We start from the raw sequence: 12,602 nt of genomic DNA on the forward strand, positions 1-12,602 counted from the left end.
GGCAGGTAATTTTTGCCCCAGGCAGAAGGAAGCTGGTCCCACCTGGAAGCTCCAGCCCTACCTGACCATTTTGCACCATTCATACTTCTGGTAGGAAGAGTTCCGTACATGGGAACTCTGTGTTTGTGCCCCCTACCTCCATTGCTACAGCAAAGAGCATCAAAAGCTGGTTTATACTTCACAGCATTGCTCCAATACTGTCTTGAGTCATCATATTTGGGTATTAAAGCATCATAGTTTGCAGTAATAGGTCACAACATGTTTGCCAATTTTATTAATTTGGACAAAATAAGATAAAACTTATTTAGCTTTCAAAGTGTATGCACCATGCAAATGCCAACTGATCTGGGTTTTAAAACAATCTAAAGCTACAAAAAAAGGAAGAAAATTATTTTTAGCTCTGATTCAATGCACAGCAGCAAGCTCCCTGTATAACATAACGAGGAGCGTGGAATGATGCAGAGGCAGAGAAAAACAGCCTTAGAGAATAAAGCAAAAAAGAAAAAAAGAGAAGAGGAAACTTCTGAAGCTATTATTGCCTTTGCAGTCTTCTTATCTGGAACTGAGTACAAGAAATAATTGAATTACAGTGCAATAATTACTGGGTTAATGAGGGCAGACAGGCAATTGCAATATTCCTAGTTTTCTTCCTTCCCTTCCTTTCCTGAAAATACTTAAAAGAATTGGTAAACAAAGTGGGTTATTTATAAATACAGATAGACTATACATCCCAAACCAGTACAGCTAAGCAGGGAGAATGGAAAACATTGTTTGCCTGGGATTTGGAGGCATTTAAAGGAGAAGCTTCCCTTAAGGAAACAGCCAGCTGTATACTTCCAGAGCTAACTTCACAGCTGGCTGTTAAACACCCAAGCTGCTTTAAAACTCGACTTGGAGATGCTGAATACATAGTTTTAACTCCTAATGAGGTGTTAAGTGGCTCGGTAATTTATTTCTTTCCCAGGGGCTAATGATCACGTCAGAAGGGAAAGGGCGGCTATCAGCCTTGACATTTCGGTGATCCCCATCAGGACTGGTAGAATTATTATCGCCTCGTTCGCCACAAGGCAGCGAGCTCTCCCGGCGTCAGCAGCGCAGTGGGATATTCTTTTTTCCTTATTCATGTTATAGCAGCCTGTGTTTTCCCTGGCCAGGGCTAAACACCGCAGGAAGGATGACAAAGAAGGGGCCTGTGTCTGGGGAAGCTTGTCAGGCAGTCTCAGGAAGATGAGGAGCTCCCACTGAAAGCCAAAGCTGTGCCAGCTCATTAGCGCTCTATGGGGGAAACATCTCCTAATGACACGGGATGCAGCTACTTGCTGCCTTTTTTTAAGCATCAGGTTTTCTAACTCAGCTCAGGTCAGCTCTAATCAATGTGGGTTTTAAGCCTCAGGCTGCCAGCTGCTTTTGAGCAGAGCCTCTCAGAGCAAAGCTGGGAATGGTTTGCAAAGGTTCCCTTTTCTGCTTTTCCAGACCAGGCTGAAATCAGGAGGAAGTAAATATTTCATTTCATTTTGGTGACTTTATGCCCCTGTAGGTGCAGCTTTGCTGAGGCACAGTCTATTGTGCCAAGCAGCAATGTTTGTGGCCTTGTGTGGCTGCAGAACTCTCACTTAATTTCTCTGCTAGAATTGCTCACTGAGTGAAATGAGGCTAAATCCTAACAATTTCCATAATGAGGCCAACGCAAGAAGTCAGTCTGTCTGCAAGTTGGGAAGGACTGTGAAGAAGTTACCATTTAAGCATACTAATAATGATGAAGTCCAGATAAATTCTTGCTCTTTTGTGGTTTTGCTTGGCTCAGTAAAGATGAGCTGTGTGGGCTAACATAGAATCAGAGAATGGTTTGGGTTGGAAGGGACCAAAAGATCATCTCATTCCAATCCTCTGCTAAGGGCAGGGATACTTTTCAGTAGACAAGGTTGCTCAAAATCCCATCCAACCTGGTCTTGAACAGTGCCAGGGTTGGGGCATCCACAACTTCTCTGGCCAACCTCATACAAGTGGTAAGGTAAAGAAATCAACAAATCCTATTGTACTGACATGATGTGTGCGCTGAAGATCTGTGGCTGTGTATGGTCAGGTCTGCAGATGGACTTTGAAGGTGAATCTGAAAACAAAAGCCAGCTGCCTGGGTCAAGAGCTTGCAGAAAGGTGAATATTTAGATAAAAAGTATATTGTATTATTTTTTCTGTTCTTTTTTTTTTTTCTTCTCCTCTTTCTTTTTCCCTCTTGTTCATTTCTTGTGTTTATAACTGATATTCAGTCCAGTATGAAACATCACTATAGGTCTTGTCTTAACAATAATGTAGCTCTGGTGGGACTGGTGTTAGCTTCAGAGAAAGAAAAATGTGGCCCCTGATTTCCATGAATGAGGTAGGTAGGCTTCCTTTGTGCTGGGTTGTTTGTCAGAGCCCTGTGTTTCAACCTCTCCTACAACAAAATAGAGATTTTGGTGAAGATAAGGTGAAGACAACAAAATAGGCTTGGTAAAGATAAGATCACAGTAAAGGCTTGTCATACCTGTTGTCCAATTATGTCAGTCTATAAAAACAGCTCCAAGTGAATAAAAATAGCTTTGACAGTGTGAATTACAGTGTTCTGTTGTGTGACTAATTTCAGTGCCTTGGTGTGATAACTTAGTTGCTGAACAAGACTATAGAATGCCTTGGTAACAGATGTGAAACTCGGAGTTAGGCCCATCTTAACTCTTTGTCTTAGCATGTTTTTGAAGTGGACTTTGCCAATTGTCTTTTCCACCCCCCAGTCTAAGCTAGAAGGAGGAATAACATTTTTCCTGCTCTATTATCATGGCCATTTTTGAGTTTTAATCTATATATTTCAATCCACCTGTCCCCCTGCTCGCGCTGCCTTTTGTAGCTGCACAGGGCCAACTGCTGGATGCATTGCCAGGCTTAAAGGACACTGCTGACAATCCCATCTCCTGTAAGTCTGTAGGTCATGTTCCTGAGGTCAAGCAGCCTCTTAGAAGCCAGACAAATGGGACATGTGAAGCTAAAGAAACACAAACATGCATGCAGGACCATCAGACCACTAAAGCCAGTGGGGTTATGCACACTCTGCAAAATGAGCAGCTGCTTGGAAACTTTATTGCGTGGAGAAGGAGGTCTCAGCACAGGCAAGATCTTCCAGCTCACTCAGCTATACTGCATGATTTTGAATGACTGCATGAATAATGGCACAGGAAGGGAAGGGTGTTGTATAGGGTGACCCTTTTTCTTCTACAGAAAAATAACCACTGCCACAGAACCAGACCAAAGTTCTCCTTGTTTGGACTTCTTCCCCTCATGCTCTGCTGTATGGTTAGATGTGAGCACAAACATTACTGAAGACTCAGCTTGGTTGAGTTTTAATCATGGGTTAATCATGGGTTTGCAGCATGCCAGCTTCCAGGGGTATATTCCATTTTTAATTGCCTCTGCACTGCTCCTTTGTACTCTGTAATTTGTCACACTGCAGGGGACTCTTTTGCAGTGTCTGTGCTCCATTCTGTTGTATGTCACCTCATCTAAAGTTAAACTCCAGAACAAAATAAATGTTATCCTATCTGTTGAGCATTAGGTATTGAATAGGGGGTTTAACTGAAGTTAGATGCTATAATTCATTCTGACACAGCAAAGGATAAAAGGGATAATAAGAAGCCCTTGCATAGCTAAGCTTTTTATCTAAGAAGCCTTGTGGTATATAATTTTATCTTGTTAATATATGAATCTAAGAGTCAGGTGGCCAAGATTTCACAGTCCAGAAATAAAACCATAATGAGCAATGATTCAAATGCAATATATGTCCATGCCACCAGCCATTGCAGTACAATGACATTTAATTTTCACATGCATACAGAAATACCTTTCTATGGATATTGTCTTGAAAAATTGGTGAGCTGGTAGGAGAGGGTACTGAAGGAAGAAAATATTTGCTTTGACTCATGCAGGATAAATGCACTGCCCAAATGGTGTTTCTCAAAACAAATTGCTGTTCCAATTTTCTATCCTGCCCAGCTTGACTTCACAGGGTTGTTTGTATGTTGCATTAGTTCCAGGGGCAAGGGGAAAGCCTAGGACAGATCAAGCTCTGAGACTTCAGGCATTTTATTTTATTCCCCTGTTTTTCAGTGGTAAAAACAGCTTAATGGCACTTCCATTGCAACAAAGGTGCTATGAGGAAACATTTCTGTGATGTTCCTTAAGCACGTAGATTAGAAAGACTGGGCAAAGGACCTCAGCAAATGATTCCCAATCCCACATGGTTAGTTTTTCATTTTTCAGACCTGCTCCTTTTGGATCATGTAGAGCAAGTGCCTCTGAGCAGTTTGTTAATGTGGCTTGAGGTCATCAGAAACCTCCAGGAAAATCCCTTCCCTGGTAGTTTCCTAAAGGGTTTTCCCCTGCATGTCCTATCCTGGACACACAGGATACCCACATATTATGTCTGAACCTTGCTGTTACAAGAGAGGAAAGATTAAATACTCTGTGTGGTGCTCTACAACCCCTCTGGCTGTGTTCAGATTCATGATCCTTTGCTTCATTTGCCTCAGACCTCAGGCCACTGCCCTGCTGGCCAAAGTCTGAGAGAGAGCCTTCTTAGGGTTTTATGTATGGTGAGAAGACTCATGAGCCATACAGTACTTGGCCCCACTCAAAAACATTTATGCTCAAATCTTTCAGGCACTTTACTTTCATTATTTTCCATTACTGTAAAGTAATTTCTTAAATTAAGAGATCAAAACCCTGAAATCTCACTAACATAGAGACACTGAGGCCTCTCTCTTCTTCAGGTTCCCACCCTTGGGATCATTACGGTAGCAATGTAATGATCTGGGCACAGAAGTGAGGAGACAAAGCTCTGAGTTGCTTTTTAATGTCTTCATTAAAAATGAACATATTTTATGGGCATTTTCTTCTAATGTGTAATTTCACTTTGCTATGAAATCCCAAGTTCTTGGCAATGTGATCCCACTAGAGAAACATTCAGCAAATAACACAAAGCACAGGCTTTTACTGGACTTTCTAGGACTGCACAACTTATACTTTGTAGGAATCCTCAGTAATATTTGAGGGGATGATAATTATAAAAACTGAAACAATAACAAAAAACAAAAAAACCCAAGTTGTTCCTCAATAAGAGCTTGAAAAATACTCCATCTGGCTTTTATGAAGTAGATAACCAGGATCAGTCTTCTGTACAGCTGCTGATAGGAGAAATTGTGGTGTTGTCAGTTCCCCAGGATGAGGTGAGAGATGAGAATTTGACTCCGTGTTCTCAGAAGGCTGATTTATTATTCTATTCTATTCTATTCTATTCTATTCTATTCTATTCTATTCATGATATACTAAAACTATACTAAAGAAAGAGAAAGGATACATCAGAAGGCTAAACAAGAAGGATAATGAAAACTCGTGACTGACTCCTCAGAGTCCGACACAGCTGATGGTGATTGGTCATTAATTAATTTTAAAAATTCACATGGAACCAATCAAAGATGCACCTGTTGGTAAATGATCTCCAGACCACATTCCCAAGCAATCAGATAATTATTGTTTTCATTCTTTTCTGAGGCCCCTCAGCTTCCAACAAGAAAATCCTGGGCAAAGAGGATTTTTCAGAAAATATCATGGTGACAAGAAATCTCATGACTAAAAGAATGGCAGCATAGAACCTCTTCCATTAGCAGGGACTGTCCCCATGTAGAGCTTCTGTATTCTCTCAGCTGGATGCACTGACTGTATGCTCAGTCTCCCCTCAGCCTGACAGGCCATCAGTCCCCCAAAGTCACAAGGTTCTGAGCTACATGGCTCAAGAAACAAGGTGCTGAGCATGAGCAGCAGCCTTCTAGACTCACTCCTTGTTATGCAGGCACAGCATCAGTTGCCAAGTCAGCTCTGAGCACATCTACTCCCTGTGAAAGAGATGGAAGCTCCTGCTCAGATGACTGCTAAGGCTAAATGGAGCGTGGCTGATAGCCCTGAGACCTCAGAAGAGCATGATCTGTTTTATCCCCATCACAATTTTCATTATGAAACAACATTTCAGGGAACAAAGTCATTTTGAAGTGGTAGTTCAATTTGGTTAGCTTCAACTAGCTTAGCAAGCTGAAGGTGGGGGCATTTTAAGATTAAACACTCTTAAGTTTTTTTACAGTTTGGCATGAGGCAAAAATAATGGTAACAGTTCCTCATTGGGAATACAAATCCAGCATTTAAGCTTGTGTGCATCTCATCTGTCTCTGTCCCTGAGTTCTGATTTATTTTTCCCCCCTAGTCCTTTCCTGACATTTTTAAGCATTAAATGTTAATGTAATTAAGCTCTAATGTGACTGCAGCCTCTAAGAAACACAGCATGCATTTTTGTCATGCTCAGAAAGTCTCACAGTAGTGTGGGAATTTCTTCTTTTCCTTCAGTTTTCTCAAGCTTTGGAACCTCAGTTTCCAAAAGTGATGCCAGCAACCAGTACAAGTGGCCCCAGCACATGATGGGAGTGTGGCTATGGCATAAACTTTAAAATAAACATTTTAAACTTGAACATCAGACCAGAATGTTTTGTATCATATTGTATCATATCATATCATACCATACCATACCATACCATACCATATCATATCCACTGAGCCCTATCCTAGTAACGCAACTAGTCATAATAAATACAATAAAATAATGTTTATTTTTTTTAGGTGCTAACAAATGTAATGACCATGAGCTAGCAAGGATGTTTCATGCAGTACTGGGCAGGACTCTAATGTGACTTAAGTGTTTGAAATATTTCTTCTGATGGATGGAAAATTCCATTTGCTGTGGCAGATGGAGATCTTTTTGTGTTGCTTCTCTTTGGGGCCATGCTCTCCAATGAAGAAAGTGTTTCTTTCCCAATCCCAGAGGTATCTGTCCCCTTCTATTCCAGTGTAGTACATCACACATCATGGCATTTGTGTTTGGTCTGTAAGAGCAGTAAGTTATGGGAAAACACTCCTGTTGTCAATTACGGTAACTCCTACAAAGTAGTTGGCTGAAGTAAAACCTTCCTATAATGGCTAGGGCTTCTAAGCACAAACATCCCCTTCACATAGTAATCATAGCAACAAAAAGCCCTCCAACTTTTTAGTAAGGAAGTGTTCTATTGTTTCAATTTGCTGTAATTAAAGCCTGCTCTTCGCATTAGAAAATCAAATTCCATTTACAAGATGAATAATTCCCTTGAGTTCTCTTTGCTTCCATTGTTCTGAAGAGATCAAACTTCTCCCTGTTTGGCTAAGGAGGCCCTGCAGTTTTTTTTTCTCTCTCTTCAAATTAACCCCAAATAACATGCAGAGTGAGAGCAGAATAAGAGCTCTGTGATGCTGCTGGTTGCAAGCCGCCTTGTTTCTCCTTTTCCAGAGAAGGTTCCTCTCCTCGCACAGAAGGTGACTCCCTTGACTAGGGAGTCTCTCTGCTGCACCATTTCAACAGAGCTTTGGCTCAGAACTTGTGGATTTTATTCATACAGTATTAACAAACTACTATATCCCTTCCTGCAGAATCAGAATCAGAAACAAATCTTAATTATTTGAGAACAGATGGATGAGGATTTTCTGCTTGTTTCTTTCTTTTTCTTTTTTTTGATCCAGCTTAGATCACATATCTTCTTTAACTAAAAAAATCCCAAACCATACAGCTGTAAGCCACTTTACTGTTTAAAATGGGATGGTTATCCCCACGGATCTGCAAAGAATGGATATGAAACAATCAATGCCATACAACCCCTGCTCTATTCCCTTTTCTCTCTCTCATGTCTGTGCTCTCTGCAGCTTACCAAATCCTCCTCCAGCTCCTATTTATCATGCCAACAAGTCCAAGACCACCATTTTCTACAAAGCCGCAGAATAATTTAGGTTGAAAGGGAGATCATCTAGTCCGACCTGCTGGTCGAAGTTACTTGGAACCACAAAGAGCTGTGCTTCAAATATCTCCAAGGATGGTGATTCCTCAGGTTCTCTGGACTCCTGCCCTCGGGCTGCACCTCTGTCATGGGCATATCTGCAGGGGAAAGATCACTCAGAATTTTCTGCTGAAATTTAATGCATTTCAAGAGTTTAATGCTATTAAAATTAGTTCTATTACTCTTAATAGCCAGGCCATGGTTAGCAGTAATGGATTTTCTCCTCTTGCATCCAGGCATAAGGGACTCTCCTCCATCTCAGCAATCCGAGCACTGAATTTGAATCTCAACACAGCTTTAATGCCTCAGAGGCATAGGCAGGAGTCTCTTCCTTGTCAGGGAGAGCAAAAACGCCGCAGCAGTGAGCTGGCACAGCCTTATAAGCTGAGCTGTGAAGAGGAGATAAAAGAGGGAGCATGCTGGGATACCCAGAGAAATCCTTGTGCCATCCCATGCTTCCTCATCCAGCTCAGGCTTTGCTGCTGCTCCTGTGCCAGTGCCAGCTCCAGGGCATAAACAGATCTGAGGATCAGGGGTGGATGCCAAGGGAAAGGTGAGTTGGTGGCACAGAAGGTGGGAAGCAAAGTTTCTCCTGGATAATTTGCTCCTCGATATTAAATGGACCTGAGTATAAGTCTCTTGTGGTGACATCATATGAATCAAGGAGCTGCGAAATGAAGTCAGAGGCAACTGGGAAGACATTCTGAAGAGTGTTGGATATCTTAGCTGTGAGTAGCCTCTGTACTTTTTGTCCAGAGATTAAAATACGTGAGCATTAAATATCTGATCATACAAAGTGACACACTATAATGAACGAAGACCCTTACAGATGATTCCTTTAGCAACATAAATCAGTCAAATATTATAGGTTTTTCATGCTGCTTTGAAAAAAAAAATCCTTAAAAGTCTGGGGGCCGTTTTTAACAATGAGCTTAGAGCAATTGTTTGACATCACAAACATCCAAAACTTTGAACAAGAACAACTATGCTAACCAAGGAATTTTTGTTGGGATATTCCAATTTTCTAATTTGTTTGTTTGTTTGTTTGTTTAAAAGCTTAATTTAACACTTAAAACCAAGATTATAGTTGACTTTTTATTGCATGTTCCAGTTCTGGAATTTGAAACTTCTTGATGCAATGTTTTTGAACAATTTGATTTAAAAATGTGAGTTAGAGGAAGCACTGTGAAATTCCTGAATCATGTGAAAGAAACCTGTCTTGACCTTTATATAAACAGATGGTTTTTACCGTTTTCTGTTTGGGTGAGGTTTTTTGTTTGTTGTTTGTTTGTTTTGTTGTTGTGTTTTTCCCCTATTTGGTTTATGCTAACGCAAATTCTTGTCTTGCCTTTTTGTTTTCATGCACCACGCCTGGCCTGATCTCTCGGGAATCTCTAACCCTTCCTGAAATCCAAGGGGAAGAACGTCCCTGCCACTGCTGAGGGACTTGCAAACACTGCAGAGAATTTGTCTCTGGTATCCACTTTGACTTATGATCCTGCAGTGAGCTGGTGGAATGTTTTTGCCGGGCAGTGCACCCAACATTGTCCCTGCCACAGCCTCCACCCAGCAAAACCAAATGAAATTCAGAGCTTAATGCAGGACAAAACACAGTGCCTTTCTGATTCGAAGGATTTCTTCTCTAACAATGTTTCTTTCATGACTTGTTCTTGTGATACAGAGTTATCATTGTGCCTTAAACAATGACTAGCTTGAATCCAAAGGGAATCTGCAAGTTTGTGTCACCTTATCTAAAAGTATCGAGAAAAGAGAATATAGACAGAGAAAAACTCCTTCCCCACTTCTTTTCAACCTATGGCAAAGGTGGGGAGAAACCTCGAGTGTTTGTCTTTGGAAGAATGAGCCCTTTCAGAAGCAGGTGGTGTCAAGACCGATTGATGTGGATGCAGTTAAGTGTCCTTGCCAGCTCTTAGTGTGCATGGCTGCCTGTTCCATGCAGCCCCTGTGAGGGCCACATGCTGATACCCTTTCTCACAGTAGGCAATCCCCCACTCTCCAGCTAGTCACAGTCACACTGGAGAGGGCTGGACTCAACGAGGGCAGTGCAGATGGCAGATCCTCGTGCACAGTGTGCAAGGCAGGCTCAGATCCAAAGACCTTGCAGAGCTTCATCAGCAGCCATTAGAAACCTGCAAACTCCAATTGGTGTGATGGATACTAGTAGGAGTAACAATGGCAAGCAGTGAAACACCATGAAAAAAGTTGCAGGTGAAAAAATAAATAGTAGGAGTGATGACTTGGTTTGGTGAAAATCAGTCTCCCCATCCCTGTGCAGCATGGAGGTGACAGTGCATGTAACAACTGTTGCTTGCTTAGGGTAAGCCATACCTGGCAAATCTAATGGTCTAAGAGGTGAACTGAGTGTGGTGTGGGCAGCCTTGTGATTTGCCAAGGCAATGCTGGATGTCAGGCAGACCAAGGGAATCACACATCCAAAGTAGCTACTGACACTCTGAAGCCCAAGACACTAGTCCATGGAACACCACCATGCAGTCAGCCCTCAGTGTCAATCCTAAGTGTGGAGTGAGTTCTCATCCAGTTTGGGATGGCAGTATGGTACATACACTGAAGGAGCAGCAGCTGTCTTCTCAAAGGTGTTTGATTACCACAGTTTGCATGCACAGTCAGAAACAGTCAGAGTCAGCAACATGCACTTTTGGGATGGGCCTTAGTCAGCTTAAGTGAGTCATTCATCCAACCATTTCTCTGAGTTTGACTCCACTGAGTGTCCCACCTTGCTTCTGTCCTGTCTTAGGAGTCATGCTGGTGGGTTACCAGCATTCCCTGATGTCACTTGGTAGGTAGCAGGACAGGGATGCCCAGCACCTTGCAGTGTCAGGTGACAAGAACATCCCCTGAGTCATGGGAGGAGCAGTTCACATGCCATAGCTGCAAGTGCACAGGTTAAAGGAGACATGCTCCACGACTAACACAGGAAGAATGTGGCTCGTTTACTGGCTGGCAAGAATGTGTGTGTGTGACATGGCTACATGTGGTGTGAAATCAGAATTAATCAACTGCATGCTTTGGGACACTTGGGAGAAGGATTAGAACCTGATTTCAGGATACCTGGTGAGATTACTTTTGAAGCAGGAGGTGCTGGAGCCATTCCTGAACCACAGCAAAGTCTGAGAATCCATCACAGGAAAAACAGACATCCCACAATACCCAGCAGAGTGTTTGCATGGAAATGACAGCCAACCAAGATGTGCTGAGTTGTTTTTGTGGTGAGTCATGGTGGTGAGCACGCACCAGGTGAGCAGGAATGAGCGGCCTGCAGAGTGTGGGGAGCTCGTGCTCTGACACAATGCAAAAGCTTGTGTAACATGGTGGCAGATATTTTTCCTCACATCTCTTCAAACTTTGAAAAAGTCTCTCCAAAACATGTTATTTGGCTGGAACAAGGTTTGAAGCTGTGGATGTGACCTCAGCTAAAACTTCACACACAGTAAAAAGAATACTCTAATATCTCACCTACTTTAAACCTTTATTTAGGCAGCAAATTCCTCACCCCAGGATATGTAAGCTTTATTCCTGTCCAACAGAACTTCAGAGTTCCTGTGTTTCCAATTATTAGAGTACATATTACTTGGCATAAGCAAGGACTAGGATCTACCCTTGGAATAGTAAGCACTTCAGGGCTGTGGGGTTTGTTTTGGGAGAACTCTGGTTTTTGCAATGTGTATGACATCTGGCAGCAATTCACCAATACTTTGGCATGGTGGCTCTTAGCACCATGTTCTTGAGCGCAGCTGAGTCAATGCACAGCTATATTCTTAATCATGCTGTTGGAATTAGTGAGATAAGCTAGAAATAGACTTTGGTCTCTACTAAATGGGCCACCCTGATGACTCTTATTTATGTTTTTGAGCCTTTCCTGACCCATCTGTGACTCAGGTATACTCAATTTGAGTGGATGATGTTGATTTCTCCTCCCTAGGTCTCTACCAAAATTCATCTTGTCCATTTTGCCCTCTGGCTTTTGAATTTGAACCTACCCACCCAAGTCCTTGCAGGCTTTCTGACTCCACCCACAAGCTTTGTAAGTATATGGTCTCCCACACCCTCTGTCATTAATCAGCTCTTTCTGTCCTATCCTTCAAATCAGTAGTCCCATCAAAGAAAAAAGTGAGTTTGGTACAGCCGTGCTGGTGGGGTTTTTTGAACAGCTAATTACATTCCAAGGACTTAAAATCCTTATTTGTGCCAGGGTCTTTCCCATGATCAAAGCTAGGTCCTTCGGTTTGGTTTTAATTAGCTCAGTGGAGTTCAGTTCCAGGTGCTCAGGGGCTCCACTGGTGCAGCATTGCTCAGATGCTCTGCTGCCCATTCCCCAGATGCTGCTGACCTGAGCTCACCTGTCTCCTCCAAGCAGCCATCCTACAGGACCTGTTCCTAGAGGAAGACCTCTATGCTGTCTTGCTGTTCTTCCTCCTGCATGCTCTCATTTCAATAAAATCTGGCTCTCAGATGGAGAAACACACGAGTCAATTCCACCAACAGTGCAGGCCCTCCTGCTTGCCCAAATCAGCACAGCAGCCTTTTAAATCACTCTGGACATTTTCCTTTGTCTTCATGGGAATTGGATTGAGCTTTCACTGAAGGTGTCGTAACAACGAGGCAACTTGTGCTGCTTGTCAGGGAGGCTCC

Source organism: Melozone crissalis, unplaced genomic scaffold, assembly GCF_028551555.1.
Source record: "Melozone crissalis strain CALT ecotype California unplaced genomic scaffold, PUWL_Pcris_2 ptg000016l_1, whole genome shotgun sequence".
Classification (NCBI taxonomy): Eukaryota; Metazoa; Chordata; class Aves; order Passeriformes; family Passerellidae; genus Melozone; species Melozone crissalis.